Below are 27944 nucleotides of genomic sequence, written 5' to 3'. Positions count from 1 at the left end.
GCATCTGGCAAAGGGAAGCGATTTCCATGAAAACAGTTTGAAGTGCAAAAGGAGAAATTCTTTTCTGAGGTTTGTTAAATTTTTTTTGCAAAATTATTACTCCAACTTCGGTGGGAATAATTCCCAGCTGCATTTTGAAATATCTGCCTTCCTGCCACACTCCTTTTTTAAAGTGTGACTTTTTCTCCACGTGATGCCGATGTCGATGGTGACTTTTAAAGTGCACAAGGAGAAGATGCATTTTTCACCAAGTCTTCTGGGAAAGAATTTTTGTCACCTCAACTCCCATTTTTTTCCATCTGAGTTGTCACCTCTGATACCCTCCTGCTTCCCCAGCCACCCTCTGAGTCCCCAGTAAACCTGCCCAGTTTTGCTGTTGGCCACTGGGATATTTTGGCTGAACCAAATGTTGGTTCCTCCACCCTGAAGGACCCAATCAACCTGTCCAGCCACCTCCTGTCTGGGGGAGATCCTTGTGGATGTGTCCTTCAGCTCCTCCATGCTACACCTCCCCTTTCCTTTGATCTCCACGCTCCCATGAAGACATTGGTCCCTAATGAGGGACACACTTGATGATCCTCCCAGCTTGCTGTGAGCACCCCAGTTCCAAAGCAGATCACAGGAATTGGGATTATTTGGTGCTGGCTATCAGCAATTAGCAGCAAGAGCAGTAATTAGGGCAGTTTGTGTTTGCCCTGGATGGGGCTGTCACTCTCTGGGAACTTAGAGATCCCTCCACAACTGCTCTGGGTAACCTGTGCCAGGCCTTACCACGCTTTGAGTAGATTTTCTTCCCAATATCCCATAACTCAGTCCCACTCTGCTTCTTCTGCATCTGTGGAGAGACATTAAAAAAAAAATCTCCTTTTCCTGCTGTTTATCATCCCTAAATATCAGAACTAACAACCCAGGCTTCCTTTGCTCTTTCCAACCTGCCTCATAAATCATCCCATCACCACTGGGAGCATTTCAGAGCTCTTCCCTGGCCATGGGAATGGGCTGCACATTTCCATGTGGATCAGATCTGAATTAGTTGCCTTAACCCAGAGGCCAAAGAAGGAGTGATTCCTCTCTCCTGCAATGCATTGATTTCACAAAAGCTAAATGCTGTTAGTTTGGGGTTTTTTTTTCCCTCTGACACAACACAATAAATCGGATTTAATGTTTTCCCTCCCATGAGGTTTGTTACGGGAAAAACAAGGGATGGAAGTGGAGAGGGAGAATCCAATCCCTTCCCAGGTAAAGCTTGCTCTATCACATATTGGGGGACAGGGAATGGGGTGGTTTCCTCTCAGAGTTGTCTGCCCATCCCACAGATGTTCCCAGCAGGGTTCTGAGGCAGGATTTGGCCCCTCACAGGACCTTGCAAGGATGCCAGGACACATAGCAAATAGCCCAAGGAACACATAGCCCAAGGAACGTTCCCCACTGGTTATCCAGCATGAAACGTGCCCAGCTCCACCTGAGAGCACGCCTTGGCATAACCACCCAAAGCTCTCAACTTCTTGGGGTTTTTCGTCTTTATAGGCTTTATAATAATGCTAATAATGGTATATAATAACTAAATTAATGCTGATAATGAATTGATTTGATTGATATCATGTTAGACACAGAAAATCACCCCAGGGAACAGGGGCAGGACAAGATGAAATGGCCTCAAGCTGTGCCAGGGGAGGTTCAGGTTGGGTATTTTGGAAATTTCTCCACTGAAAGGGTTGTTTTGTTCTGCTCAGGGCAGTGGTGGCATCACCATTCCTGGAAGTGTTCAAAAGCCATGTGGATGTGGCTCTAGGGGACATGAACCAGTGGTGGCCTTGGCAGTGCTGGGGTTCTGGTTGCACTGAAGGTTTTCCAACCTCAATTATTCCATGATTCTAAAGCCAGGTGGAAAGTGAGGGATCGTGGTGTGATGAAGGGAGGAATAGACACAGAGACAAGCTTTCCCTGCTGGAAAAGCTGTGTATTTGCTCTGAGGATACCCCAAAGGAGAGCTGGGTGTTTTTCTGTGTTGCAGAGGGTCCCAGGAGGATCTCTGGGCAGCCAGGGGGGTGTGGAGATATTTTTGTATCCAGGGGAGCTGCTCTGAGGAAGGAGCTCTAATTAGAGGAAAATATTTGATCTCCGTAGGCCTTTGGTGAAATATCTCAGAAAGGCAGCAGATGTTGCTGAAATTATTTTGTTCAACTGTTTCCCCCACCTTTTTCTCCTTCTTTCTTTTTTTTTTTTCTGAGGCACATTGAATTAAAATTCAGTAAACAGATCATGGCACTTTGTTGAGGGGTGCCAAAAACTTGCTCGAAATTGAAGCTGGTGCCTCATGCAAAGCAAAGCACATCCCTTTGCCTTTCCTTTGGGAGTCAGAAGTTTTCCTGGAGCTTCCAAATCCTCCCCAAAACATGTGATGACACAGCAAGGACAAGGACAAGGACAGGTTCCTATTCCTGGTGTCACCCTGCCTGGCACAGCGTCCAGGTGATCTGCACTACATGGTCCTGCCTGGAACCACTCCTTTCCCAGAAATTCCCCTTCTCTGGTGAGACAGAAGGGTCAAATGTGGCTCCTTAGCCATAAAAGAAGCTGTGCAGAAATTTAGGGCTGCCTGAAGATCCCCCAGAAGGTCTCGTGGGGGCTTCTCCAGGATGGGTTCAAGAGAGCAACTTTTAGAAGACGTCATCAAACCAGGTTTGATCTTCACTTTAAGGAGGTTTGGGACACCAAAAGCCTCATTTTAAAATATTTTACAGCTCCCACTGCAAATGGCAGCACTAAACCGGTTTGGAAGTGGTGTCCAGTGACAGAGAACACCAGCCATGAGCTCCACTGGAAAAGGAAAAGTGGGAAAGATGATTCTCCTGGTGCAGGGGAGGAAATGCAGTGGGTGTAGAATCATAAAATCCCAGAATTTCCTGAGCTGGAAGGGATCCATTAGGATTGAATCCAACTCCTGGCCCTGCACATGGCATCCCAACAATCCCACACCCTAAATACCATCCTATAAACACAAGCAGGTCCATTGAGATCGGAAATAATCACCTTGAATTGTCATTGTCCAAGAATTCACAGAGAAACAGCTACAAAGGAAACATCAGCCAGAAACCTTGTTTGGATTAGAGAGTCAAAACAAGGGCCTTGATGGGTTTGCTTGTCTGCTGTTCTTGGTTTGAAATGGCTCCTGGAGTGTTAGAAAGTCTCTTTTTTCTCCCAGCCCCACGACCAAAGAAGTTGAGATTCCTCAGCTCTGCTTTTCAAGGTTGTTTATTTTCTCTTATCTATTCCACTCTTTCTCTGACCTGCTGCAATCTGTCCAGTAGGTCAGGTTGAGGCATACTGTCCACCCTTGGGGTGGTCTTAGCTTTTTATACTAAAAACTACGTGTACTTTATTTACAATAATTTTCCAATACCTATCACCTATGTTAGACAGTCTGTCTCTACTCTAAACCAATCCAGAAGTGTCACCAGCCCAGCAGAAGATGGAGGACAAGAAGGAGAAGGAGAAGGAGAAGGAGAAGGAGAAGGAGAAGGAGGAGGAGAAGGAGAAGGAGAAGAGGAAGAAGAAGAAGAAGAAGAAGAAGAAGAAGAAGAAGAAGAAGAAGAAGAAGAAGAAGAAGCAGAAGAAGAAGCAGAAGCAGGAGAAGAAGAAGAAGAAGAAGAAGAAGAAGAAGAAGAAGAAGAAGAAGAAGAAGAAGAAGAAGAAGAAGGAGGAGGAGGAGGAGGAGAAGGAGGAGGACATGACACGCCAGATTCTTCCATCTTGCCTCTTGAACCCCCATTCTAAATCCCCAAAATTCTACTTTTTCACCCTGTGACAAATTAACTATCATTCTACTCAAACTCTCATGGCTTGTAAATCTTCACACAAGGTTGGTAATTGTTTCCATGGGCTAAAATGGAAGGCACAGGTGTTTTTGACTCTGTGCCAAGGTCTCTGAGCCCCTTGTCAGGGTCTTGAGTCCTCCAGGGCAGCCAGAGGAATATCCTGGGTTCTGACATGGTGTCACCCCAAAAGCATCTGCAGCACACCCCACTGAGCCCCACAGCACAGGCCACTTCAGGGCACTGAGGGAGCCAATGCATCGATCCATTCAGCAAATGATGAGCAGGGTTTTGCTTTCATCAGGGAGGTGAATATTAATTGATTTGACAGGCTGCAGCTTGGTAGAACACGATCAGGGGCATCGGGGCATCGCTGTATTAATTAGCAATGGTAGAGCCGCTTTTAGCTGCTTCCGAAGTTTAATCAATATGCTCCATTGGAGTCCCCAAAGGCTTATGGAAACAGCCTTTGAAATCCTTTAAATTGTTGCTTCTGTGAGGTTTCAGGCTCTTGGCGTGTTCTTGTTCTGCAGTTTTTCCTCCCTCCTGAAACCCAGGGTGACCCGCGAGGACGGGTGTGGGCGGGGTTCCTGATTTGGCTCTCCCATTTGCATTGGCCAGGAATAGAAACAAATGAAAGAGATGTTCTGTTTTAGTCCAATAATAATAATAATGGCAGACACTAATGAGCTGGCCTCTGCTCCCAGTTCCTATCTGCAGTAAATTACCTCTGTCTGATGTGAATGGGCACGGCACCATTGAAACCGGGTTTGGCTGAGCCCTCTCACACTGCTCAGGCTTTGATTTAATACAAAGCAAGGCTTGCGCTTGTTAAGACATTTTACTGAGAGGGAGGGAGGGAGGGAGGGAGGGAGGGAGGAGGAGGCAGAGCTCCAAATAAAGCTGGGAGGGAAATTGTGGAGAGAAGGGGATGGAGGAAAAGCAACATGGGAATGGGGAGGGGAGATAGGGAAGGCAGGGATGGTGCTGTGCTCTGAGAGCTGGTGTCTTCCAGGAAGTGAGAGGAAAGACAACTGGAGGGGACAACTGGAGCTTGGGGAGCAGCAGGAGGAAGGCAGGAAAGCAGGGCTGGACTGGGAGAGAGCAGGAAGCTGGCCCATCACTGATAAGGCTGCTGAGGACACCAAAAAGGGAAGGCATCCAGGGGAGGGGATGAGGGCTCATCCTGTAGGGTATGGGAAATTTCTCTGACCTTCAGGATCTAAGACAGCCTGGGGAGGACATGGTGTCACTGTCACCAGTGGCTTTACAGGGAAGTTGCACAAGATGTGAGGAAGGGAGAGCCATGCACCCTTTGCTGAAATGTCCTGGTGTCCTGGTGTCCTGGTGTCCTAGTGTCCTGAAGCCTTTTCCATGGGTTGTGATGAGCTCAGTGCTTGTCCCAGAGCCGAGCTGAAGCTCTGGGATCTCTCTGCCTCTCTCAGGGGATACCTGAGGCCTGAAATATTTGTTATGTCACAGAACCACAGAATTAAACAATTGTGGAATCCCAGACAGGTTTGGGCTGGAAAAGACCTTAAAGCTCATCCCTTTCCACCCCCTACCACGGGCAGGGACACCTTTCACTATCCCAGGTTGCTCCAAGCCCCATACAGCCTGGCCCTGGACACTTCCAAGATGAAAAGGCAAAACCTCTCTGGGCAACAACATGTCTCTTCTTGGCCACCTCTCCAGCAGACCCTGGTGCCTGCTGAGACCTGAAATGCATTTTCCTCGAGTTTCTGACTTATAATTTGTTGCAGTTGTGGCTTCTCATCCCTCTTCCAGACAACACCTGGCCAGCTGTGCCCACAGCAGCTTCCCCAGCACGCTTCCCCCGTTCCTTCAGCAATTCCAGTTGTGTGGCATCCCGAGGTCACTGCTACAGATGTCACCCCAGCAAGGGGACACGGGGAGACCAAACACTGCTCTCAGGGCCCCAGCATAATTATTCCAATTGCAGGGCCAGCCCTGAGCTGTGCCTGCTGCTGCTGCCATGCAGATTCCTGGCATGGGCACATCCTGCTGTTAATAAAGGAAGATCCCAATCTCTCTGTGGGAAACGCTCCTTGCTATGGGCAAGGCACTAAATCACAGCTGAAGTTTCTAGGCCAGAATGTTTTTACTTCTATTTTTTAAGGAATGAGCTTCCTAAAAAGTGTGAGGTGAATTTCCAGGCCTGCCTGCCTTGGCTCAGGGGGTCATGGGCGGAGAAGGAGCCAGCAGGAGAAGGGTTAGACCATCCTAAAGTGATGCTAAAGTGATCAAATGAGTTAGGGGGAAATAGGGCTGAAAGGGACCCTGGACCTGTGTGTGCCAGCCCTCCCCAAGGGAGACTTAACCCTTTCCTTATCACTACCAGTGCAATGGGAAAACTTCCTGCAGCAACATCTGTGGAGGCACCAGGCACTCCTCAGCTCTTACATAGGAATTTGAACTGGTTTGGGTTGGAAGAGACCTTAAACCTATCCAATCCCACCCTCTGCCATGGGCAGGGACACCTTCCACTATCCCAGGCTGCTCCAAGCCCTGTCCAACCTGGCCTTGGACACTCCCAGGGATGGTGACTCCAAAATTGACCTATGACAAGCCTTTTCCAGTGCTTGGCAACCATTCATTTCAATGAAGAATTTTCCTGTAATTTCCAATCTAAACCTCTTGAGGCCATTTCCTCTCCTCCTGTCCCTGTTCTCTGGAGCAGAGCCCGACCACCCCCAGCTGTCCCCTCCTGTCAGGAGTTGTGCAGAGCCACAAGGTCCCTCCTGAGCCTCCTTTGCTCCCCCTTTCCCAGCTCCCTCAGCCATTCCTGGTGCTCCATTCCCTTCCCCAGCTCTGTTGAAGATGAGGGGAGGGGACTCTGATGACATCCAGGCCAGTGAACTCTCTTCCATTCATATCCCTTGTTCATCCCTTCCCTCTATGCCTTTATCCAGAAAATCAAGGATCTTGGGCACATCTCAGCCTCTCTCAGCCCTCCAGCCTTGGCCACCATCCAGCTCTGCCTGTGATGGGTGGCAGTGTCCCACCAGGTGCCTCTTTCCTGTCAGATGGATGTGCTGGCTTCAGACACCCTCGAGTTCAGCCCCATGGCAAAACTGCCCTTTTCCCTGTGGGATGGTGGTTTGGGATTCAGTTGGGGTGATCAACATCTCCGTGGGTGCTGCCCAAGGTCAGGCCTCCCCCTGGGGCATGGACAGTGCAGGAACCAAGGTTAAAACTTCTGCTGAGGGGGAGAGAATGTGTGATCTGTGCACACAGAGATCAATTGGTCTGGGACTCCTCCAGAGGGCCCCCAGAGGACAATGCAAGGACAGAGGTGTCAGAGTGGAGAAGGACACAGAGGAGGAGAGGGAGTGGAAATGCAGCTCCTGCAGCCAAGGGAGCCTCTGCTGCTCACTGGGATTGCCCTTGAGGAATACTGAAGGGTTGGGTGGTTCCCTGGCCCCCAGCCCCCAAAGCAAGGGGTGGGATGGGTGGGACAGGGGGTGGAGAAACCAAGGCTGTGCTGCAGGAGAACATGAAGAGCTGGCTTGGAAATGAGCCCTGTGCAGGCACATTTCTGTCCCCATCACTCCTCCCTCTTACAGGAGACCTGGGAGTGTGAATCTGATCAATACTTGGGATTTGTCCAGAAAAAAGAGCAACAAAATACAGGTCCCTTGCCAGAGGAGCTGGGGTTTATCCTGGGGAAGCCTGGGGAATATCTATGGATATTTATGAACATTCTCCTGCCTTTGGGGGCTGCCTGCCCCACACCCTGCTCATCCCAGCATCCAGTGGTGCTCTTCCCATGGGATTGGTGCACACAGAGACCCACCTTGGCTATGGAATGGGTGATTCCTCTGCAGGAGACAGCATTTGCTGAAGGGGAATCTCCCACACCTCATGTCATTGTTGGTCTGAAAACTCCAAAGGAAACCAAGCACTGCCATAATCACCTCCCCATCTCTCTGCTCCACTTCATTACGAGGAAAATGTGCTAATTAAGGGAGGAGGAGATGGAGTGCATTGATGAATTGGCACTTAGACAGGGGGTCAGAAATAATAAACTCTTCTCAAGAGCCACCCTGCAAGGGAGCCTTTCTTTGGGGGTTTCCTCAGCTGGAACCAGCGGCTTTCCTTCCCTGGTGCTGAGGGTCCCTCACACAGCAGTGTTTGCCATAGGGACGGAGTTTTCTTGGTGCTGACACCCCTGAGATGGGGCTGTCTCTGTGGGGAAACTTTTCCTTTCACATCTAGGGAGGGCTTTTTAGTGTGCATGGGGTACTTAAATGGAATTGCACATCACCTGCTTTTAATCTTGTTTTTCAGTCCCGTTTCTTTCCTTGTCACAGTCATGGCTTTGTTCTGACCATTGCAAAAGCCCTTCAGGTTCTGATTTCATCTTTCAGATCAGATCAGGTCCCACTGTGTGAAGGGAGCAGTGACTAGTGAGGGGCAGGAGAAGGGATGTTCCCATTCCCTGACCCCAAATCCCTTTTCCTTTGGGATATCCTACTGCCCTGGGCCACCCCAGGAGTTACCCTGGGCAGCAGGGAGCACTTTCAGTGAACTCCCTGTGAGCCAAAGCTGCTTCAAAACCAGCAGAACAATGCCTATAACCCACACATCCCCATTTTAAATGTATTTCCATCCCACTTTCAAGCCTTTTTTTGCTTCCTGCATGGCCTTGAGCCAAGACTCCAGGCCTGCCGTGCCCACAATTGCTACAGAGTCAGTAAATCCCAGCCATCCTGTAATGAAAACGTCACTAATGATAAATATTTAAAGGGATGTGATGCTTATTTTTATATTTACTACCCTGACCTTTATGTATTCGGATTTTATGTTATGTTTTATGGGGATTCCCTGGGCCTTTTCCCAGGCACACACACACACAAAAACCCCACGAGGGCTCCTGGAGTGTTGTTGCATTATAAACACACATGGTCCCTACAATTACCGAGCTTTAATGCCTGCTGTAATTACTGCCTGCGCTTTGCATTAATGGGTGATGGAGTGAAGGAGTGCTCAGACACCAAGAGTTCCACATCCTGAGGGAATTCCCAGGGGGAATCATTGCCTCCCATCCTGCGATTAATTGCTGGGGAGGCTGAGGCTTCCCCGAGCGCTTGGCACCCAGGGTTGATGAAAAAGCCACCAAGGGAACACTCAGCTGTGCACAGCCTGCTGTGTCAGCAGGGAGGTGTCTTCACTTTGATTCTTGCAATTCCACAAGGGAAAAATCAAGGAGAACAGCACACGCAAGGAGGAGAATGGGAACATTTACCCACAGGTCTTCTCTTTGTGCTGCCTCTTTCAGGATAGTGCTGGGGAGCACTGGGAGCTCATCCTGCTGCAGAGGGACCTGTCCTGGGCTCCTCCTCCTCCTCCTCCTCCTCAGGAGCAGGGTCAGGATTTAGGGATGCTCAAATATCCATGTGGACACCATATCCATCCCTGCCAAGGAGCTGGGCATCTCCTGCAGCAGCAAATCTGGCAAGCCTTTGCATCTGGCAGCCTTGGCTGAGCCCCACACATCCCGTTTTCCCTTCAAGGAGTGGGGAAAAAAAATGAAAGAAGGAGTTAATTGGCCTGATTGGACTTTGCTGAAAAAGTTTCAAAGGAGAGGAAAAGAAAGTGCTGAGGCAGCTCCTTTCTGTGTCTTTGAACTTTAGGCTTTGAAAAGAGATGGGGAAAATCTTAAGGAATTAACGAGGACTACAGGGAAATTATTGAGGAGGAACTTTCAGTGCTCACAGCTTGGAAAGAAATAATAAAAAAAACCCGCTTTATATAGAAATATATATACAGATACAGAGATATTTGCATGCACGTGGATGTGAGAGTGTGACCCCTTCACCCAGTTTTTCATCTTTGTCTCTCTGATTTGATTTTAATGATTTCTATGAATTATTTGATTTGCTTCCACGGTGCCTGGGAAGGGTGAGAGCTTCCCTTCTCCCACATCAGGAGCTGTGGAAAGGCAGAGGCAGCTCAGCAAATGGCTTGGGTTTGCCACCACTTTGGAATCTCAGCCTGGATCAGAATTCTCCTCTTTCCAGGAAATATAAACTTTTTTTTTTTTTTTTTGTCAAAAAAAGCCTCAAGATAAATATTCTTGGATGAAAACCTATAAAAAGCTCAGACTGACAAACTATTTTTTTAGGCACTTCTTTTTCTCCCAACAAGAATATATCTGTCAAGAGAAACAGATGTTCTCAATGAAAAACCCTCTTTAATTACAACTCTGTCAAAAAACCTGCAGACAGATTTCTCTTTTTCCCCCCAAGCCCATTAAAATGTGTGCAAATGGCCAAGGCTTGAAAGCCACAGCTCCTCTTGTAATATAATATTTAAATAAAACATTTCCCCATTAAGCTAAGAACCAGCAAAGCCACAAGGCAAAACTCACGGACAAATCCAAGCTTAAGGTTTGCTTTTAGAAAATGAGGTGTTGAGCTTAAACCTGAGCTTTGCACTGAAGTGCTGTGGTGGTTTTGGGGCCCTGAACAACCTGGGTTTTTTATGTGATCAGGTGAGCTGAATCCGCCCTCTCCAGAGTTTAGGACTTCTGCCAATCAGGCCAAATATTTGCATTAAAAATTCAGAGTTGAAGGTCTGGCCATTAGCCAGGAGTTTCTTCAAGCCTCTCGTTATTTCGTCACTAAATCTCACTGTGTGCCCGGTAAATATTTTCTTTAGTAAATACATGAAAGCCTGGCTGGAAGCTTTCCCTCTCCTCCCCCCTTGCAGAGGATGGCAATGTGACATAAATGTTAAAAGAGGTTTCTCCAGCACAGCATTCCCCGAGGCTGACAGGCCACGACATATCCAGGGGAATAAAGTTCTGCTGGAGAGACTGGCAGGAATGCAAGGTTGATATTTCTTTATTTATTGGTTACAGTAATTGGCTAGAACATGGCTGAGTAGTTGGAGGAAAATAATCAATAGTTCTTGTCCGCTAATGAATGATTTTTCAGCAGTCGCTGGTGTAAATAGGTTTCATTAAAACAGCAAATCCTCCCAAACAAGAAAATTAACGAGGGCTTATGAAACCTATGAAATTGCACAGGTCTGAATGGCTGACAGCCATGACAAATATCTGCTATTGTTGGGGTTGGGAAGCAGCTTTTCGCTTCAATTTTCACTCTTGTCGCTTAAATAATATCAATAATTAGCAAATCCATTATGCCTTTCCCAGAAATCTTCCAGAGCGAAACGTGTTGGCCCCAACTCAAGACAATGTCCTGTTCCTGAGCAACCTCCACGTGCCTGGGCTCAGCTCCTGCCAAATCCATGCCCTGAAACTGCACCAACAAACTGGGAATTTTAGGGGTTGAGCCCTCAGACTCACACATTTCAAAAGAAGGGGACTGGGCATGATGAAGTTGTTGCTTTTTTTGACTTCTGGGAATAAAGGGATGAAGATTGATGAAACCAATCCTCCACTGAGGGGTTCCAGCCCAGCAAACTGTGGTGTAAGGCAGAGGGAAAAACCTGGAAATCTGCACCAGTGCTGCTGGGGGATCCTGGGGTCACAAGAGGATGGGATATAAGAGCTTGGACTGGGAGGTGCTGCCAATTTTGGCATTTGTCTCAAACAGTTAACGCTGTTTCTTCCATCCAAAGAGGAAAGCTCCAAAAGGTGATTTGTTTTGGCCAGCCTGGAGCAGGACTCCCTGTGCCCCAGAGGAAAGGGAAACTCTTCAGCTGCAGCTCCAAAGACCAAACCCCCAAAGCTTCTTTGTGGAAGGTTTCTCAACACCTTTCCTTATCTCCCCAGTTACTGCTGGAAGAGTTGGGGGCTCTCAGGAGCACAAGGGAGATTTTGCAAGTGACAAGGCATCCCTCCTCCTTCTCCTTCTTTCTCCTTCTCCTTCTCCTTCTCCTTCTCCTTCTCCTTCTCCTTCTCCTTCTCCTTCTCCTTCTCCTTCTCCTTCTCCTTCTCCTTCTCCTTCTCCTTCTCCTTCTCCTTCTCCTTCTCTTCCCCTTTCCCCTTTCCCCTTTCTGCTTTTCCTCCTTCCCCTTTTCTGCTTCCCTGCATCCCCCTGGATGTGTTCCTCCCCTTGCCCTTCCCTCCTGTCCCTTCCCACCCCATTCTGCTGGAGAAGCCTCTCAGGGGCAGGAGCAGCTTTGGGCACCACATCTGTGCCAGCAGCACTGACCAGAATCTGTGATTTGATGGCAAATTGTGCTGGTAATCTCCCTCTGAGGGAGTTCCTCCCATTTTTCATGGTGGTGAGTCCTTTAGGGATGTGGATAAAAAGAGAAAGTGTTTCATTTGCTCTTTGGGAGCTGGAGCTATAGATCAAGGCCCAGCTCATTCCCCGAGGAGCAGAAATGGGTTTTTTCAGGCAAGAACTGAGGCTCTCCCCAGTGAAAACTAAAACAGTTATCTGCACTTTCATCCACAGGTCAGCAGCAGAGATTTTTCTCCCAAAGCTGGATAAATCCAGGCTGTTAGTGCCTTTCCTTCCCACTCTGCTTAGTTATTGCATTTTATTTCATGAGGGGTGAGGCCCAAACAAACACTTCTCCTGACTTTGTCCTTGTCTGCTTTTAGGCACTGCCCAAACTTGTGGCTGATGCTCTGCACCTGAGCAGCTTTGGTGCCTGGGATGTTCCTCTGTGTGCCACAATTTGGATGCAAATATCCAGGCAGAGTAATCTCTGGGAATTCAGAGCACACAGCCTGGGTGGAGATGGAGACTCTCTTCTCTCATGAAGGTGGTGGTGGCTGCCAACCCATCAGAGCTTTTAGGAGTGTCTTCCCCTTCAGTCTCCTTCTGCATTCATCTTCTGCTTCCCTTGGGCTGATTTTGGGAGATATTGACCTCTCCATCGTCATCTTTTTCTGGAATGCACATGGAATTGTAGATGTGCTGCTTAGGCACATATTTAGTGGTGGACCTGGCAGTGCTGGGTTAGTGTTGGAATCAATGATCCCAGAGGGCTTTTTCAGCCCCTACGATTCCATGAGAGCTCCCCAGTGCCCACCCAAATGGCCACAGATGTGTGGGCAGCCTGCAGAGCACCTGGGCTGTGTTGGGGTACCAGGGAGATCTGGGTGAACCTCAGGTTCAGCTCCGTGAGGAGATTGCTTTGCCACGAGCCATCCCAGACCTGGCACTACCCAGCATTGCACAGGAAGTTTAATTCCAGGCCTGAGGAGCTGGGAAGGTGCAGGACAAAGCTGGACAAGTATCCCAGCCTGTTTTCTCCACACCAACCCCAGCACCTGGCAACCCAGCCAAAGATCCCAGCTGGAACTGAGGCATGGCTGGAGCACCAGGAAGGCTCTGCTGCAGGAAGCCACTTCCCAGGCCCTTCCCCTCCACCTCTCCAGGGCACCATGAACCATTTAAGACCAAAAAACACCATTCAAGTGACCTCAGCCAGAGCCCCATGGACTTAACTCTTGACTCTTCTTGACCTTGTCTTGGTACCAGCCCTGTCCCTGTCCCTGTCCCTGTCCCTGTCCCTGTCCCTGTCCCCACTCCAGCCACCTGGCACAGGTGCCATGGCACTGAGCTGCTGGTGTGGCCTGAGTCCAGTATCTCCAGAGATAAGAGCTTTCCAAAGCTGTGCTGCTCTCCCTTGTCTGTGATCCTCATGGACATAAATCCCAGGCTTCTGTTACCAAGACTGATTGAGCTTGTCTGGCTCAATCTGGAATAATTTATTCCTTCTGAGTGCAAGAATTCCTGGCAGAGATGATCACCTGATGCTCAGGATGAAATCCTTCCCTTTTGGAAACACTCAGCAGTGTCCATGAGTCACCAGGATCAACTTATACCTGCATTCCCTTGTTCCTCTTTCTCTGTGATGCCCTGATCCCAATCCTAACCCTTTATCCCAACACATCTGTTTGCTGTGCTGCAGCTGAAGAAATGCAGTGCTGGATTGAATTTTGGAGGCTCAGCAGCTCTGCTCACACCCATGGCCTTGCCCTTCCCATCCCTTCAAGGAAACCCCCAAATTCCCATGGCCCTGCAGGGCTTTCCCTGCTGGCACCTGGAGAGCTGCCCTACCCAAAATGAGCTTTTCCTGGGAGAAATCCCCTCTGCAGTGTCCCTGCTCCCCCAGCCCCTCAGAGCTGAGTGTGAAGTGTGTTTTATTGTTTGTCACCCGAAGCACTTGAAAAAATTACACAAATCCATCAAAGTAATGAATCTTCTGAGCAGAGGCAAACAGACAGAGACAGGCAGGCGCTGAGCCGAGCCCAGGCAGCTTTCAGAATTAATACCAGAGAAATGGTGCCCTTTTGCTATCCTTTGGGGGTGGCTGCCTGCTCTGGGTGAGGGGACCTGCAGGTGACAGCTTTCCACAGGGGACGTGTCCTCCTCCAAGTGCTGTCACCCTCCTGGTGTCCTGTGACAGCAGCATCTGGCAGCGCTGGGGATGATGGAGCGACACCACGGGTGATGCTGCCTTACACTGATGAGTGCAGACAGGGCACTTAGGGAACAGCTGGATTTTTGGGAGTGCCAAAGCCTCATCCCCTTCCTCCAGCCAGCCTTAAGTGGCTCCCTGCAGCCCTCTGGGCTCTCCCTCCAGTTTGTCTGTGCCTGAGCAAGCTCCTGAAGTCCTGAAGGGAGAGGCTGCTGCTGCTGCCAGGCCTGTGCATGGCTTGTCACATCCTGGGCTCCATAAATAATAAATTGTGGTGTTCCTGGCTCCTGCAAGCTTTCATTTTGTTTCCAGGGGCAATATATCTACCTGCCTGTCTATTTCTAGGTGTACGTTTTGTGTGTGTGTGTGTGGATAAAGACAGACATATATATACACACAGATTTGAAGGTTGGGCCTGATGATCTTGGAGGTCTTTTCCAACCTTAGTGCTTTTATGCTGTTTCATTTATCATGTCTTATTTGTTATATAATATTTCAGGTATATATCAGGGATCAGAGGGGACAGGTCTGAGACCATTGTGCAGGATGGTTTTGCATCAAGTGCATCCTGCTCCTGTTCCATCCCTGCATCCACATGCACATCCCAATTAAATCCCATCATCCTGCATTTGCTCCCTCCTCTGAAGCCCCAGCCCTTTAGTCCAGCTGTTGCAATAAGATACTCAAAACTGTTTTGTTTTATTTGGGGTTTTTCCCCCCCAAAAAAGCCTGCCACAGGGAAAAAAAAAAAAAATTAGGAATGTAGCATTTCACCAAGGATCATGATCCTGCTCCTTCAGCCAAGCACAAGGAAGGAAAGCAGCAGAAAGCAAATTGCTCTGGAGCACCAGAATCCCTCTGTTTTTCCAATCCTGAAAGGTTTTTAATATTTATTAGTCTACCAAGCAGGGGCTGCAGCAGTGCCTGCAGGGCCTGGCCTTGTCCTGAGGAGAGGAGAGGGGATGGAGAGTGGGAAGGAAGATGGATGGTTCAGGAATTGTCTCCAATTGATGGGGCTCCGTGGTTCCTGCTGCTGTACATCTCCCAGAGATGACACCACTACCTCAGGAGCAGAGATTCATCTGAGCCAGCAGGAGAAGCACAAAACAAATCATGCACTGCAGGAATCTCATTCAGGGCCTCTTGGGAAGAGCCCTGGGATGAACGGCTTTTGTGAAGACCACACCTGCACATGGATTTTCCCCCTTTGCTCTGTTTTCCTGCAAGTTGAGGTCTATAAGGTGTGGGGTGGGGGCAATCCTGGGGTGCTTTTGGCTGTGCAGGAGTTGTTGCTTCACACAAAACACCTGGGAGCTGCAGGGGTGGGAAGGGTTGGGGGTGGATGAAGCTCAGAGCTGGGGTAGGAGAGCATGGAGAGCTGGAAGCTCAAAATCCACGGTGGTCTCTGTGCACAGAGAAAGGTGGGATCACCCTGAGGGCATCAAAGCCCTCCTTATTAACCATGAGTTGGGATCAGGTTGGGAAGAAGGGGTTGGAATTACAAAATTTCTGGAGGAGGTGGGTGCACATCCTGTACCACCAGAGGGTCACATATGGGCATCCAGCCATCGGAATTGGGAATTCCAGGACCAGCTGCTGTCCCCTCATCAGCACAGCACCACCTGAGACAGCTCCCACCCCTCAGATTTGGGTGCTGAAAGGGCCCGTCTGGGCATCATCCCCATCCAACCACAGAAAAGCCCATCCTTTAGGGAAAAAACAGCACAAATCCTGGAACTGGGAGAAGTGAGCACCCAGCAAACCCAGCTGGGACCTGCAGCAAGCCCTGCAGCCTTCCTCCATCAAACCCAGCCCAGTGCCACTGCAAACAGCCTTCATTCTTCCCAAGGAGTCCAGCAGGTCAGGGAGCAATAGCAGCACAATTCCAGCTGTATCTCAGATTGATACAGAATCGATTGGATTGATTTTTTTTTTCTTTTAAGGTGCAGAATAGCTGAGTGAGGCTGGAAGGTGCAGCTCAGCCTGCACTTCCCCAAAACAATTTGTCAGGCCCCACTGTAGGAGCCTAATGACGGCTGTAATTTATGGCTGACACACCATATTTATCACCTCAGCATCCTCTCCTCTTCTTCCTTCTCTCCCTCTGCCTCGTTAGGGATGGCATCAATAATGTTTATTGTAGCTTTTAATTTTTTATCGTTGCTATTCTTACCTGTGCTGCTGGAGATGAAGAAAGGGGAGCCTTGGAGATGTGTTCCAGGGGAAATGATGGATTTACCGTTTGGGAAATCCTCCTGGAATTTCATGTGCAGTGAGCAGGGGAAAAATCAGGTGTTCTTCCCAAAAACTCACCCTCCCATTGCCACTGACTGTGTGGAAGCTCAGACCTCAGCTCTCTCATATTGTGTAATTTCCTCCCAAATCCCCCAAAATTGTGCTTCTGGCCTTACTCTCGTGCCAGGCAGCTCCTGTGGTTTCCACAGGCTGGTTTTGCTGCTCAGTTTGCAGACAGGGCCTTGCCATGGAGAGACCTTGGGGTCAGTGGGATTTCCTTGGTTTTCTTTCCCCTTTTCCCTCTGCCCCTCACCAGCAGGGCTCTCATTCCTCAGGAGATGTCTGCATTCCACAGCCCCTTCTCACACCTGGTAAATGATGCCCGATGTGGTGGGTCCTTTGTGTGTCCTGCAGTTCCTTCTCTGCAGGGAATTCCTGGCTGCCTCCACTTGAATATTCTGGTGTTTGGAGTGGCTGACACATTCCTGGTCATCCTGATGGATGAAGGATTTATCCCAGGTACTTCACCCACACCCAATGCCAAACAGCCCCTGGGTGCCCCAGCTCTGCTCCCACCCTATTTACAGAATACAGGGCACCAAGCTGTGTCCCCAAAAATACCTGAAATCCAGCCCTCCTTGAATTTCCCCCTTTCCCCCTCTGCATTTCCTTCCTATCTACCCTAAGAAAAGAGGTTGCAGAGGGTTCTGAAGTTGCTTAAACTGCCAGAACCAGGTTGGATGGTCTCGGAACAACCTGGCATAGTGGAAGTTGTCCCTGTCATGGCAGGAGGTGGAACAAGACAACATTTAATGTCTCTTCTAACCCAAATCATTCTGGGATTTTCCGATCAACAGTTCCCAAGGGGGAATATTTCCCCCCCCACCTCCTTCCAGACACGAATAATTCCCAAGCCAATGGTTGTTTTAGCATCATTACAGGAGCCTCTCAGACGAGTTAGTCGTTTACAGATTAGGCAGACATTGCTTACATTGTTCATAACCGATTATGGAATTGACAGTTTGGCTCCCACCCAAAATCCAGAGCCCCAGTTTAGCCTAATTGGAACAGAACAGCAGAGCAGGCTGGGGGAGGGGACAGTGGCTGCTGACAATTTAGTTAACGTTGATTTTATTGATCCCTGAAAAGCCTCTGATGCTGCAGGTTCCTCTTTATAGGGCAATAAAGTTTATAGCTGGGATTGTCCCAGGGGAATTAGAGCTCCGTGTCTCCAGCTGCTCTCAGGTGATCACTGCCAGCTTCAGCCCTAATTTGCTGAGGAATAATCAGAATCCAAGAAAAAATAAAAAAAACACAAAATTCTGTTCAGGTCTTGGAACAAAATGCCAGAAATACCACGATGACAAAATTAAAAGACAATCCCTCCCAAATGTAGGATTACTGTGTTGAAAAAGTCTTTTAATTATTCTTATTCTACTCTATTTTTCTAGGCTATTTTTTTTCTTTTCTATTCTATTCTATTCTATTCTATTCTATTCTATTCTATTCTATTCTATTCTATTCTGTTCTGTTCTATTCTAATTCTGTTTATTTTATATCCTGTTCTATTCTATTCTAATTCTGTTTATTTTATATCCTATTCTGTTCTGTTCTGTTTAATTCCCATTCTTCTGTTTGCTTCTTCTATTTCTTCCTTCTTATTTTGTCCCACAAAATGTTGCAATTGCTGCTGTCCACCTTTAATACATTCCCAGCCTTTCCTATATTTATCCTCATGAGACCTCTCTGATGTAGCCTGGGATAAAAGCACAAAAAAAAAATCAAGAAATTTTTCCAGAGCAATAAAATAAAAAGGTGCAAGACAGATCCTGGATCCAGCACTAGTGGTGGAGCACTGAAGTTTTGGTCAGATCTGGGGGCTCTGGGTGCTAAAATTCCAGTTAAAGGCATCTCCTATGGCACAGGAGGGGTGGCTGGAGCAGAGGTAGCCTCAGACATGCAGCAAAGGCAGCAGAACAGCAAATATTTGAGAAAGTCCGGAGCAGGCAGAGTGGATCTGAGTGGTTTTCCCCTCCCAACCCTTTTCTCCAAGGCTCTGACCGCTGGATTCTCCCCGATGTGCTGGCAGAGCTCTGGTTCCAGGCCTGTGGCTTCGAGCTCATTTGTCAAAGGCAGGGATCTCTATGAAAGGCTGTTAGCAGAACATTTACTTCCCATTCCTCATCCTCTGCTGTCATCACCTCCCAAGATTAATTAAGGAAAAAAGAAAAGACATCTTGTCTCTCCTTTGTTTCCTCATTCCTTGCATTTTTTAACAGCCCCTTTCTCTCCATTCATGTCCTGGGTACTGCTGGGGAGCAAACCGAGCAAAACCCAGTCCTTCCCTCTTCCTTCTTGTGGTTAACATATCAATTTCTTCTGCCTCTCTCTGGGTGGAAGTGATTGGTTGAGCTTTGTCCAGGACATCAATTCTCTTCCACGGCCTCAGCTGCTAAAGCTAAGCCAGGAAAGATCCCAAATCCATTGATTTAAGATTGTTGGCAGTTCTTGTTGCAGATTTCCAGCCCCGGTGCTGGGGTTGGTTGTTCCTGAGTCCCTTTGGGGTCACATGATGCCATCAGTCCTGCTCCCTCTGGGATAACTGGGGAATTTTGCTCATGTGTGTGCTCCTTGCCCCACTTCCCTCTGTTAGGAGCCATAACCTGTGCTCATCCTGGTGCCAGGGCCTTTCCCATGGCCATTCCCAATGGTCCTGTTTGGTTTGCTCCTGAACCCATCCTGGTCCCAGCTGTGTGAGTGAATTATGGATAAAACCAGAGCCACCCTGGCCCTGCCACCTTCCCAGCCCTGCCTGATCCCCTTGTTCCCCTTATGCCAGACCCAGTGACTTTCCACCCCTTTATTCAGAGTTTAGGCTGAGGTTTCATTCTCCCGGTCTGACCAGTGCTGGCAGTTCCCGAGCTGTGGGTACCAGGATGCTCCCAGGGGACGGTCCTACGGCTCCCTGCCGGTGGCAGGTGGGGAGGAGCTGTCTCCTCTCCGTGTGTCACTGCTGATCCATGAAACCTGGCTGAAAACCTGCGGGGCAGCCGGCGCTGCTTCCCTGGGGACTCGGGGATTCGCCATCTGCTCTGCTGAGCATCCCCAAAGCCCAGCCCTGATGGGAGGCAGCCCACCAGGAGGAGGAGGAGGAGGAGGAGGAGGAGGAGGAGGGAAACCCAGCCAGTCTGGCTGTGTCCTTGTCACGGTGGCTCCCAAGTGCCACCCTCGCTGATGTGTGTGACAATGGGAGACGCGCCCGCCCCGTGTCACCGAACCCATGTCGCTGCTGTCACAGGGCTGGCTCTGGCTCCTTGCCAGAGGAGAGAGGATGGAAACCCTTTTTTTCCCTTTCTCTTTGCTCTCCCAACAATTCATCCTAAATTTACCCATCCCAACCAAGAGGAATAGCAGATTTGTGTTTCCAAACAAGTTGTGTGTCTGCTGGTAGATAAAACCAGTACTGGGGGGACAAAAGAAACAATGGGAAGGATTCCACTGACTGGTGAATGGAAAAAGATATTTGCTTTTACAAATAAACTTTAGGTTTGCTGATAAATGACATTCGACATTGAAAGATGAAAGAAACAATGGGGAAGAAAAACCCCTAAATTCCATAAGAATTAAAAATTAAAAGGGAGGGTTATACATTAGAGGGGAATCTTTGGTATCAGGTGTTTTGGGAAGTCTGTACCTCTCAAGTACCTCAGCCAGTGGGGAAAGAGAGAGGGAAATGTGGCTGGGAAATCAGGATAAAAAGGAGGCTGTGTCCTCCAAAAACCTGAGAGATCCCAGGGGAATGCCCCATGGCCTCTCCCTTTATTGGAATAAAGTAACAGGACTCCTCTGTCTCCTTTTTGGACATAAACCTCTGATGTTTGAGGATTAATTTACCTGACGCAACTCAAGTCTGCCCCTGCTTTTCCTGGGTTTCCCCACTCTGCAGGAGCATAGTTTTTGGGTGGTTTTTGGGGCCATCCATCACATCCATCCCCACAGCCCCGAGCCACACACGGGATGAGGATGGAGCAGCCCCTCCTCAGCTGGTGTAAATCATCTCAGATCTGCCCCCATCGGCAGAGCCAAACTTCCCCCCAGCCCTGGAAGGGAACCCAAGCCACGCTGCTCATCGCAGCACAAAGAAATTTCGGCAGTAATTAGATCTGGAGCGTGATTACCCAAAGGGAAACGCAAAACAAATGTGGGTGACAGATATTTCCAGGATAACTGGAGTTATTAATGCTTTTCTCCAGCAGTGACAGGCACAGGGGATTAGTAGTGCCTGAAAAAGTCTGGTTTAGTGTGGGAAAAGCTGAGGGCTGGAAATGAAGCAAGGAGGAGGCCATCTGCTGCTCGGTGAGCTCGCGGGGCCCTGCGAGGAAAGCTGCAGCCAAAACAACAAAAGGCAACGATGGGAGGCATATGTGAGGAGAAGCACCGACCTGTTGCTCCTAAGTTTCCAGTTAAAAAGGAAAAAAAATAGAAGGAACCTGTTATTTGTTGCATGAGCTCCCCTGGAATTAGTGACTGCAGCACTGCTGAGCCCAGCAGAGTTTCCAGCTAAAGCTGTTCCTTCCTGCTGGCTTGGGTTGGGTTGTTTGGGTGGGAGAGGGAAGGACCAGCCCTCTCTCTGTCATAAATTCAGGCAGATTTTGGGCTGCTCAAAGAATCACCATCAATAGAAAAATACTTTAGAGATGGGTTTATAAAAACACAACAAAGTGCAATGACAAAGTTGCTCTGTTACATGGATTCAGGGAAAATTGATGTAGAAATGATTTACACAGAGTCTGAAAATGCAAAAGGGTAAAGAGACCCTCCCACTGAGCCATGGGGTTCAGAGTACAACCTTTCACTTTCTAAACTCCTGATGGAGCTAAAGCATGGCTAAGCCCAATCTTAGTTGCAGACTGGGAGAACAGTTTAGGTCTACAGGAATTAATTATGTGGATTTCTGTGATGTTGAGTCACCTGCTACGAGCAGCTTACCATGGGTCTGGGAGCACAGAATCTCTTTGCCTGGGCTAGGGAAGGGTTTCTCAGTCCAGGCAGGGAATCCCAAACCTTGAGAGGTGTCCCAGTCACTGGTGTGCAGTCAGCTGCAAAGAGCAGACAACACTGGAATTAGACTCATCCAAAATCTGCCATTAACAGAGAGCTCTCTCAGCCTCAAGGAACAGCCAGGAATGTCCCATCCCAAGGGGAGATCGTGGCCATGCTGCCCAGCAGAGCCCATGAGGGCTCCCTAGATGGCCAAAATTGTGGGACAAGGTGGCTGGTGGCCAGACTGGACACAGGGGGAAGGGTGTGCATGAGGCTACTTGAACCCACAGGGCTCTTCGCTCCTTGAGAAATTAATCTTGGAAAAACCACTGCTGTTCCTGTGTTAATCACAGGATTTGGGATCCCAGCACCAGTGTTCTCTGGGGCTTTCTCCCCCTTTTTGAGGGCTTCCTAAAGGAATTCTTGGCCCTCTTTTAGCCTGTGTCAAGGTACTGCTGGTTGGGTTGAGTGCATCTCACCCCCTGCACACTCCAGAGGTGCCCATCCCCTCCTCCAGACCTTCCTCTCCACTGAGGATCTGCTCCTTCCAGCAAGGGAAGGGCAGGAAAAGGTATGAGCTGGGCCCTGTGTCCTCCTGCACAGCTTGGGCAGGCAGCCATGAGCTATGTGGGCTGGGAATGCCATGGACTAACCCACCCTAAGGTTTATTTTTGGGTGTGTGCACTCAAAAACTGCTCCAAGAGCATCCCTCAGCAGTCTGGATACCCCAAACCAGATGTGCTCCCTCAAACCCATCCAACCCTGCCTTAAATAAAAATCTGCAAGAAAATAGGGCTAAAACAACGTTCAAATGAGGGAAAGGATGTCTTTTTTCTTTAAATATAAGGAGTGCTGACACCTAGGAAGCGGCAAGATGAATTTCTAACAGGGTTGTTTGTCAATATGCATAAAACATTTTGTTGTCTGCTCTGTGCTTCCCATGGGTGTTGGAAAGAGCCTGGAAAACTCCACCCAGTCCCAGCCAGATGCTTCAGGGAAAGCTCAAAGACCTTTACAGCAAGGTGATAACCTCACCATAATTAAAGCAGAGATTTTATCTAAAATTGAGGTATTTAATAGACAGTCTGAAATACACGGCACCACCAGGGATCACTGACCACAACCTGGTGCAAAGCCATTCATAATTTCATTTTCTTATGGATTTGAAACTGGATTTCCATCTGGGAAGCTCCCAGATGGGGTACAGACATGTGGCTCTGATGAGACCAGTGTAACTCAGGTTTAAAGCCGAATGAAAGCCCATCTGCACAGCCCCAGCCTTCCCAGGGAAGGCGGAATGCATCCCCCGGGCCGGAGGGAGGGGAGCACACCCGTGGCTGGGCTGATGAGGTGATGAGAAGGTGCGAGGAGCTCCTGGGGAGGTGGGAATTGCCATGGCTCCAGGAGCACCAGCACTCCCCAAGCAGCCCAGGGCAGGGAAGGGCATAAATGAGAGGGAGGGAGCATCCCACCGGGCTTTGCCGGGCTTTGCCGGTGCCACCTGCAGCTGGATGTCCACTGAGATGTGTAATTGTGGGTATTCCTAAACTCCTCCTTGGGCTTTGCCCTGTGGCAGTAACCACCAGTGGTGACAGGGCTACATCCCACAGGGTGTCTGTGATCCACCTTTTGAGGTATTTAAGGGTATTTGGGTTTTTTTACAACAAATCACAGCCTGCCACAAATTGATGCTCTGGTTCTCTGCAGGATACCTGGCCTGGAAATGTGGGAAGGGAAGAAAGCACCAGAATGTTTCCACCTGGCAGCTGGGTTGGCTTTCACAGGACATCCTGGATGAGACAATGAGCGACACTTTTCTGCCCTCTGCACTTCAAATGGGCTTTGAAAATCCCTCCAGGGATCCAGGAGATGCCTAAGCATCTCTGGCTGAAGGAAAAGCAGAGCCCTCTCCTGCTCAGTAGAAGCCAAACACCTCATTAGCAATATTCAGGAATTCCCAAATTCCAAACGCACAGTGCTGAGAAGGACAGCCAGATAAACTACCTTTCACCAAGTCTGGGAATTGCTTTTGTTCATGGCTGGAAAAATCCTCCAATTGTTGCTTCCTAGCAGAGTATTCCATCAAACCCAGGAATTCCTCCCTGGCCCCACTTTGGAAAAATGTGCTGTTCCTTTTTTACTTGAGCACTGAAAGTCTTTGGTTAGATGATAACCAAACACAGAGGATGGGGAGTGCAGACCTCTGTGATGCTGCCCTGGTGTGGCTCTGCCTAAATCCCAAAAAAAATCCCCCCAAACCTCTCCCTGTTTCCTCAATATCCCGACAGAGGCAACTCAGCTGGAAAGATGCATCCTGGCTAGGATCTCCTGGAATTCTTCCCATGAGAAAGGCAGAAATTTATTTAAAGATGGGACTGAATCAAAACAGACATGGGGAAATGTCAAAATATTCCATAAGTAGGAAGAGGAAGGAATACAGTTGTCTCTCTAGCCCGTGAATGAATGACTTCCATCTTGGGAGAAGCAGGAGTGGGAATGGAGCGAGTGGAATCTGTTCTGCTCTGCCAGTGTTGACAGAAGGGAATAGCTCCTCCTGCCTCGACCAGAATGGATTCAAGCAGAGTAAACGGAGAGCTGCAGGGGCAGGGAGCAAAGGAAAACAGAGGAGATTGCTTGGAAAACACGAGGAGGGAGATTGAATACTGAGGGGACGCGTGTCCCTGAACGTGGTCATGAGGAAATGGAGCACCCTGATGGAAGTGAGAGCAGAAGCCAATGCTGCTCTGGAATGCAAAGGAGCCAGTGAGTTTAGTGAATATAGCCCTAAAGCCTCAATTTTGAATGGCTGAAATTAGAGGAATGGCTGTGGAACAGGGCTAGAAAAAGATGATATTTAAGGTCCTTTCCAATCCAAACCTTTTAATGGTTCTATGCTGTGGGAATGACTTGTGGCAGACCAGGGGGATATGAGGAATTAAAGTCTTTTAATTCCTGCTCAACACCATCCAAGAACTGCTTCCCAACAGAGGATGCATTCTGGGGAGGATGGCAGCATTTAGGATTTGTTTGCAAATCACAGCTGAAACCTAGGACTGAATTTTGCTGCATAAAGATTTGGATAGTCCTGCCAATTCCCATGATAATGCCTTGATTTATTAGCTCTTTCCTAAAGACAAATGTGAGATAACTTCAATAGGCAAAGTTGGCCTTGACTGCCACTTTTAAAAATACTTGAAAAGAGACTTAAATTAGGGGGAGAAAATGCAGAAAGATCTAAAAAGGGACAGAATAAATTTAGAAATCAGCTTCAGAACTGGCTGGATTCTGCAAATGTCTAAAACTAAAAATAGAGGGGAACAGATGATTTTTTTTTCCCCCCTCCTTGATCAATTTATTTTTTTCTCTCCTCACATTGGGGTCCCCTCTAAGTTTACACCGAGCCCACGAGCCAGTGCCTGGTAAACATTTTTGGTGTTATTTTTGTCTAAGTGACAGCCCTGGGTGGCATCCAAGCACAACCACAACAAACTCAAGTGAGCCAGAGCAGCGTGAGCACCAAAAAACCCTGGAGCAGACAGGGAGCGATGCCACTGCAATTCCATCCTGGGGGATTGCCACCTGCATGAGGTCCCCAAACCACAAAGCCTCTTTGAGACGCTTCTTGGCTGGGATCTGGCAGGAGTGAAGCTCTGGCACAGGTGTCTGTTCCTGCTGGAAGTAATGATTGGAAAGTGGGAAATGGGCTCCTCACTTCCCACATCTCTGTTTGCACATTTTGGATCTTGGACATGGGAATGTCGCAGCAGCGCCACAACCCAAACCACAACCCCTTGGAAGACGGGGCTGGAAATTTTGTGACCCTTTGACTTCAGTGATGGGGATGACAATGACAAGAGCAGCAGGATCTTGGCACAGCCTGGCTGCTTCCCGGCGCCTCAGCAGCTGGGAAGGTTTCTGCTGTGGACTCACCAGATGCTTGGCATTTGGGAATAATTCAGCGTCAATCAAAGCAGGATGGATAAAAAAAAAAAAGGAAAAAAGGAGAACCCATGATGGATTCATCCTTCACTGTGGCATTAGTACAGCCCAGCCCTGTCCCCCTCCTCCGTGTCAGTGGTGAAAAATGCCTCCTGTTCTCCAGCAATTACCTGGTTGGGCTCACCCTTGGAATGCCGATCCTTCGGGAAGCGGCAGCGGCCGCCCCGCTCCGTCATGCCGGTGATGGATGAGCCCCTGCTCAGCCCTGCTGCCATCTGCCACCAGGGTCCCCTCCCCGGTCCCCAACAAGTGACATCCTTGTTCCTTCACACGGATCAGGGGCTAGAGGGAAAAGTGGCAGTGATGAAAGGCTCCTGCAAAAGCGCGAATTCACTGCGGAACGGGGGAGGCGAGGGAAGAGGCTTGGTGTGGGAAGGAAGGAGAAGATGGAAAGATGGAAGGGGAGGAAGGGAGGGATCACCTGACTCACGTCCAGTCCCTGAGGTGTCACCCCACTGTTGATGAGGCTCCTGATGGTTTGGGTACTTGCTCATGGCTCTTTTTGCCTGGGATGTCCCTAGGAAATGGAATGTGTCCCAGCTGACACACCACTCACACCCCACCATGATCCTCAAGGCACAGCAGAGCAGGGAGCTGGAATAAATCAGACAAGTGGCGGATGTCAAAACCAAAACTGAACTGGATGGGCAGTTAAAAGAAAACTCCTCTGGGGCTAGGGTGACCAAAGGTAAAGTTAACTTGGATGCCAAACCACCTCTGGATGTCTCAGGATGCAACAGAGTGTCTGAAGATGGAAAGCTTCATCTGGACAAGTTTGGGACATCATTGGAAACCTCCCTCCTTCCTCAAGGGAGATGCAAAGCTCAAAGAAAGCCCTGCTTTGCTGATGGCATTTTCCAGGCTGGGTGGATCTGTTCCACCTCTGGAACAAGATGAGAGGGACCTGGTGGTGAAACCCTGCCATATTTCTCAGGTTTGTCCTCAAAACCTTCAGCTGGAGCCACCTTGCTATCAGGCACAATCACTTTGCAAAGTACTTGGTTATGGTCACCAAAACCTCTCAATTAAATTTATTTTGGTAATAAACCCATTTCACTTCCTGGGTTTGATCCCAGGTTTGCCCCAAGCTGCTCAGGTCAAAGGAAGCTGAAAGTTGGAGCTGAAATCTCTCCTCAGGCAGGATTTACAAGGGAAAAACAAGAGGAAAAAGCGGTTGGCACTTCTAGAGATGCTCTAAAAATGCTCACCAAGCAGAAACGGTGCCACAAGAATTATTCCCCCCACTCCAGCTATCCCAAACTCCAGGAAATTGTCCTTGCCCATCTGTCAGCTCAGCTCCAACACAGAACAAATCTCATTAACAGGCACCAGAGATTTAGGGAAGGGCTGGAATATGGCAAAGCTCTTTAAAAGAGGAGATAAACCATCCTCTGCTCCAAGGAACAGAGGTGGTAGGAAGATATAAACACCAACAATCCTCCTGGGAATGCTGGAGAAAGGCCAGGACAGCAGCACGTCATCACAGCTATGTTGGGATGACCCCACAGCAATGAAAATAATTTATTAGGACTGGTGGGGGAAATAAAAGAAAAAGCTTTCCCCAACCTAAGGGTACCACCAGCATCAGTGCAATAATAATAAGTAACAATCAATCAATCAATCATTGTCATCATCAGGATCCTAGCTAGCAGAGTTCATCCTTTGTGGGAGTGGGAATTGCTGGGTTTACTCTACATCCCATCAATTTCCAAGTGGATTTGGCAATAAAGCTGAAGGCGAGGTTTCCAAATCTGTTAAGTCAGGACAGGTAATGGCTTCATGTCTTTTGAGGAAAAATATCAGTGGGGAAAGAAAATCACAATCATGATGCATTTATTTCTTTGTAAGTATTAATTTGCACAGAAACAGCATTACCAAATAATTATCTGGGATAGGGAAGGAATAGTAGGGAATTTTTTTGATGATGCTGCAGAAATCTTCTCCTACAGGTGAAGGGATCACTGCATTTCAGCAGGAAAGTCAAAGAATTCCCATTGTTGTGCCCCAGCAAGGCCTGGTTTAATTCCCAGCAGCAAACAGAGACCCACAAGTGAAAGAAAAATCCCCTATTTCATTGTCCTCACTGTTAAAATCACAGATACAGGAATAACATATCAGGATTTTTCTCATTCCAAAACTACATAATGGAAAAAAAAAAACCCAAAAATTCTTCCTAATCTTTTACAGGTTTCAAGAATTTTGTCTACTAAGTATGTTCTCCAACGGGCAGAAGTTGGGAGACAGAGAGAAAATGCTGCCAACAAGGAGAAAGTGACATTTCCCTGTTACTCTGGGTTTTTACACCTCTGAATTTTTGCAGCCACCTCAACACTTGTAAGCTGAAATAATAATTTTAAAATAGAGCAAACATTCTCCCCCTCCTTCCTCCTCTTCCGCCAGTGCTTTTCTCACACATTTTTCTCCAATGGAAGGAGACAGATAATCTAATTTGACGTTTTGGGATAAATTCCCTGCAGG

At 48.4% G+C, this 27944-nt stretch overlaps 2 long non-coding RNA genes across 2 annotated transcripts in view; one reads left to right on the top strand and one right to left on the bottom strand.

Annotated features, from left to right (window-relative positions):
- LOC113459588 (uncharacterized) overlaps positions 1-27647 on the top strand; it is a 79056-nt gene extending 51409 nt beyond the window's left edge. Inside the window, exon 7 of the long non-coding RNA XR_012581597.1 lies at positions 23175-27647. This is a non-coding gene — a long non-coding RNA (uncharacterized LOC113459588). The remainder of the gene's footprint in view (positions 1-23174) is intronic.
- LOC141730136 (uncharacterized) lies at positions 667-10286 on the bottom strand. Its single transcript, XR_012581594.1, has 3 exons — positions 10210-10286; positions 9089-9345; positions 667-835 (listed from the first exon to the last, which is right to left on the bottom strand). It is a non-coding gene; the product is annotated as an uncharacterized LOC141730136 (long non-coding RNA).
- Positions 27648-27944: the final 297 nt, after the last annotated feature.

The sequence above is a fragment of the Zonotrichia albicollis genome, chromosome 9 (assembly GCF_047830755.1).
Source record: "Zonotrichia albicollis isolate bZonAlb1 chromosome 9, bZonAlb1.hap1, whole genome shotgun sequence".
NCBI lineage: Eukaryota > Metazoa > Chordata > Aves > Passeriformes > Passerellidae > Zonotrichia > Zonotrichia albicollis.
This window is presented reverse-complemented; position numbering and strand designations above follow the sequence as displayed.